At 53.3% G+C, this 5,308-nt stretch overlaps 1 non-coding gene across 1 annotated transcript in view; it reads left to right on the top strand.

Annotated features, from left to right (window-relative positions):
- Positions 1-4,704: 4,704 nt before the first annotated feature.
- The window catches only part of LOC126112035 (small subunit ribosomal RNA), a 1,907-nt gene continuing 1,303 nt past the window's right edge, over positions 4,705-5,308 (top strand). Inside the window, exon 1 of the ribosomal RNA XR_007524256.1 lies at positions 4,705-5,308. This exon is cut by the window's right edge and continues 1,303 nt beyond it. This is a non-coding gene — a ribosomal RNA (small subunit ribosomal RNA).

Here is a 5,308-nt window from a genome sequence, read left to right as displayed (position 1 = left end):
CGGTGCCCGGCAGGCGACGGTGAGTTTTCGCCGGCCCCAGCGCCGTGTGGTAACATAGCGTCCACCGCAGTACGGTGACCTACAATACCTCTAATCTATGGATGTGAAATAAAATATAATAAGACATGATGCTCCGCAAGAAAATAGACTTGGGATAGGGTGTGTCGTTGGCAAGTCCCCGGGGCGGTTAGTGTGTGTGGTGATAAGTCTGTAGGGGTGCCTCAGTGAATTATTATTGTTGTTTTGTGACGTCGTCAATTGTTCTGTCCCTGTGGACAGATGCAACAGAGGTGAACATCATTTCGTTGAGGGCGTTTATTATTTCCATGTATCTGCAACGAGTAATAGGAGGGTGGGAAAATAGTACGAAGTATGCTTGCGTGAATAACGCGTGGTCAACGGTTCGCGCGCGCCCTCTGGTCCCGACGCCATCAACGTCCACAATAAACAGACCATACCGCATGATGTTGACAATGCCGCCCACAGGCACAACACAGCCATCTTTGGGAATGTGACCAAACTACATTGCCATCCGGCCCAGAAACGACACCTCCATCTACAGGAATCCAACGAAACTACGCCAACCATACCTCCAAAACACGGCACCGCCATCTATGACAATGTGACGAAACCACATGCAATAGCTCCATCTACGCGAATCGGACGACACTACGTCCCACCATGTCGAGCGCACCACAAACAAAAATACCGCCACTGCAGGTCCCCCGCAACATGACCTGCTGCACCGATGATACCGCCATCTATGAGACGCCACGCCGACTACGACATCGCTAGGTCCCACAGTGCCCATTTTCCGACGCCACCCACAAACCCTGCATCATCTGCCCACCACAGGAGCCCCAACGCCTGTGCCTGCGTCGCACGAAGTCGTCGACCGACAATCGCTCCACCCGCACCCGCACGTGCCCCACCCCAACCGCCCAAATCGCAACTCCAGCGGATGAACGGCGGACTCTTCCCGCACTCGTAACGTGCAATCCGCCCCTATATCTTGCGTTTCATGAAGAGTTATATCGAATATGCATATTCCCCGCTGTCCCTATACATGCTGTAAGTAGCTCGCTTGCTACAGCAGCAGCAGCAGCAGCAGCACCACCTCCGCGCGCTTCCCTGGGGGCACTGAACCGCAGGATGCGAGACCCCACGCCCAGTGGCAAACAGGGCTCCTCTCAGAATATAGGCGGTCCCTACCCCCTCACAACGATGACGGTGGGAGGGCCGTTTTACGAGACCATTTCCTGCGGTGCCAACGCTGTCGTAGAGCCGATACTCCATCTTTGGTACAAGGCAATCATTCCGCTGTAAATCAGTACGTCACTCGTAGTTCAGTCACCTCACAGCACTGCTCAGTAAACTATGCAGGCCCACATAGATAGATTATGATAGATTATATACGCAAATGCCCCTATACATGCTGAACGTCCGTACACACAAAATGAACCACACGTCAGCCACACACTCTATCACACACTACTCTCTGCCTGTAACAGACACAGATACAACTACTAAGCACCAGCATGGACCAACGTCCGGTGCATCCTATCCGCCACAGTACACCAACTACGCTATGATAACCAGACCGGGAGGTCCAATCATAAAACAGAATACCCCACTCGTCCGACAACCACAATTGCTCAGAGAAGCCACCAACACCCACACATGTCCTACACAGGGGTGCCACCCATCACCACCACACTGCCTCGTCTTACAGCACAAACACACTGGCAGGAATGAAACACACAGGTCTGCCGCAACCACAGACACGGCTCGCCCCCTCTCACTGGCGAAAAGCGCATCCCGACGTGACATAACTCCTTTGACACACTGACGCTGCCTCGGGCATCCACGTCCTACGGTCGATATCAACGAACCTCCCCCCCCCCCCTCCCCCCCACAACACGCCATCCCATACCACATTGTGTACCGTACCCAAACCTAACGTGTACTGTACCTACAACGCAATGTGTACCATAACACAACCCAGTTTGTACCTTAACCTAACCTATGTCACCTTAACCTAACCTATGTCACCTAACCTAACCTATGTCACCTTAACCTAACCTATGTCACCTTAACCTAACCTATGTCACCTTAACCTAACCTATGTCACCTTAACCTAACCTATGTCACCTTAACCTAACCTATGTCACCTAACCTAACCCATCTTGCACCTTAACCTAACCCATCTTGCACCTTAACCTAACCCATCTTGCACCTTAACCTAACCCATCTTGCACCTTAACCTAACCCATCTTGCACCTTAACCTAACCCATCTTGCACCTTAACCTAACCTATGTTGCACCTTAACCTAACCTGTGTTGCACCTTAACCTACCTCAATTTGCACCGCAATGTAACGCAATTTGCACCGCAATGTAACGCATTTGCCACCGCAATGTAACGCAATTTGCACCGCAATGTAACGCAATTTGCACCGCAATGTAACGCAATTTGCACCGCAATGTAACGCAATTTGCACCGCAATGTAACGCAATTTGCACCGCAATGTAACGCAATTTGCACCGCAATGTAACGCAATTTGCACCGCAATGTAACGCAATTTGCACCGCAATGTAACTCAATTTGCACCGCAATGTAACTCAATTTGCACCGCAATGTAACTCAATTTGCACCGCAATGTAACTCAATTTGCACCGCAATGTAACTCAATTTGCACCGCAATGTAACTCAATTTGCACCGCAATGTAACTCAATTTGCACCGCAATGTAACTCAATTTGCACCGCAATGTAATGCAATTTGCACCGCAATGTAATGCAATTTGCACCGCAATGTAATGCAATTTGTACCGCAATCTACCCCCACATTGTGCCTTAACCTAACCCACATTGTGCCTTAACCTAACCCACATTGTGCCTTAACCTAACCCACGTTGTGCCTTAACCTAACCCACGTTGTGCCTTAACCTAACCCACGTTGTGCCTTAACCTAACCCACGTTGTGCCTTAACCTAACCCACGTTGTGCCTTAACCTAACCCAAGTGTGCCTTAACCTAACCCAAGTTGTGCCTTAACCTAACCCAAGTTGTGCCTTAACCTAACCCAAGTTGTGCCTTAACCTAACCCAAGTTGTGCCTTAACCTAACCCAAGTTAGTGCCTTAACCTAACCCCAAGTTGTGCCTTAACCTAACCCAAGTTGTGCCTTAACCTAACCCAAGTTGTGCCTTAACCTAACCCAAGTTGTGCCTTAACCTAACCCAAGTTGTGCCTTAACCTAACCCAAGTTGTGCCTTAACCTAACCCAAGTTGTGCCTTACCCTGCTCTGTAATTGGCATATGACACGTTACATTAATGTATTGTCCAACCGCAACCCGCTCAGAATGTTGTGTACACAGCTACGTGTCATCTCCCCATAACAGCTGCATTGCAGTGTGGTACGCCATAGAGACGTGTGGGAGTAATGGACGCAGTGGATGGCGATCAGCATGAGCCGTCTGTTCATGTAGTGGCGCGTGTATGCAGACGTAGTAGTCTCTTCTCACACAATGTGATAGCACGGTGCCCCGCGTTCCACATCTGCGACATGCTACAGAGGCCGGTTGACAGTTGGTCGCGCAATGGACATCGCATACGTACGGGGGCACCTTCCACGTGCCCTCTAGTCGGGCACATTTTGTTGCGTGGATGTGAGCGGATGTAGTGTGTCTTGACACCTGACAGGCAGGCATGCAATAATAGTTGACTTTGCAAACGGGGATGGACGTGTACGTTTACTGGTGACGTTACGCAAATGAACAACTGGTAACCCGTTGTGGTGCGGTTGTCCTTGCTGGAGGTACATCTGTGAGGGCAAACGATCGGTACAGCTACGAAGCGGTCCCCACCATACCAACGAACGTGAATGTGAATCTGGGTGTGAAGCGATACGCGGCTGTGGGTGGGTGGGACTGTCCCCGGCCGGTGAGGGGGGGCCGCCCGGCGTGCTGGCCGCGCGGTGCGTGGGCGCACGCGCTACAGCCGGCTGGTGGGGGCGCCCAGTGGCAGGCGCGCCGGCCGACGGACGCGGCAGGCGGCGCAGCTGCGCGCCGGGGCACCCTGCGCGCGGCGCCGTGCAGCCAAAGTGGGTCCTCGCCGGCCCGGTGCGAAGCGCGGTGGACATCTGCAGTGTGCTGGTCCGATTGAGGACTGTGTGCGTTGAGGATGCGCCGCCGCCCGGCACTCGGCGCCGCGACGCCGTCTGCTGCTCGGTCGCCCCAGCGGTTCTCGCTGGTGGTTTGTATCGCAGTTGTGCAGACGTGTTGGCACGTGCGCTGTGCTGGGAGAGTTCGCTTCGGCACCCACGTGGGGCCTTTGCCCTTCTGTGGCGCTGGCGTTGGAGCTGCCGGTCACCGTAGGTGGCGCGTGTTGTCTCCCGCCGGCAATGCCACGACAGCACGCTCCCGGGCCTCTGTCGGCAGCGGCAAGCTCAGTTGGGAGCACGGGTGGTCGCACCTAAAGCGTCTACTCGCCTAACTCCGGGCGATTGCGCCTCTCTCGAACCCGACCAAGTACTTAGGACGGCGCTGCGCGCCGCCGGGACCTGAGAGGGTTTCGAGGTGTATTGTGCAGGGGAGCTCAGCCTCCTCCTGTTTGCAGAATAATTGAGCGGACGCTTGCGTGTTCGCGCGGGCCCCTGGGACACACTCCCGGGCGGCCGGCTGCTCAGCTCTAGTTGACGCAGCTCCCTGGTTGATCCTGCCAGTAGTCATATGCTTGTCTCAAAGATTAAGCCATGCATGTCTCAGTACAAGCCGCATTAAGGTGAAACCGCGAATGGCTCATTAAATCAGTTATGGTTCCTTAGATCGTACCCACGTTACTTGGATAACTGTGGTAATTCTAGAGCTAATACATGCAAACAGAGTCCCGACCAGAGATGGAAGGGACGCTTTTATTAGATCAAAACCAATCGGTCGGCTCGTCCGGTCCGTTTGCCTTGGTGACTCTGAATAACTTTGGGCTGATCGCACGGTCCTCGTACCGGCGACGCATCTTTCAAATGTCTGCCTTATCAACTGTCGATGGTAGGTTCTGCGCCTACCATGGTTGTAACGGGTAACGGGGAATCAGGGTTCGATTCCGGAGAGGGAGCCTGAGAAACGGCTACCACATCCAAGGAAGGCAGCAGGCGCGCAAATTACCCACTCCCGGCACGGGGAGGTAGTGACGAAAAATAACGATACGGGACTCATCGAGGCCCCGTAATCGGAATGAGTACACTTTAAATCCTTTAACGAGTATCTATTGGAGGGCAAGTCTGGTGCCAGCAGCCGCGGTAATTCCAGC

This window comes from Schistocerca cancellata, unplaced genomic scaffold (genome assembly GCF_023864275.1).
Source record: "Schistocerca cancellata isolate TAMUIC-IGC-003103 unplaced genomic scaffold, iqSchCanc2.1 HiC_scaffold_117, whole genome shotgun sequence".
Lineage (NCBI taxonomy): Eukaryota > Metazoa > Arthropoda > Insecta > Orthoptera > Acrididae > Schistocerca > Schistocerca cancellata.
The sequence above is the reverse complement of the archived record's forward strand: the minus strand, read 5'-3'. Positions and strand labels throughout refer to the sequence as shown.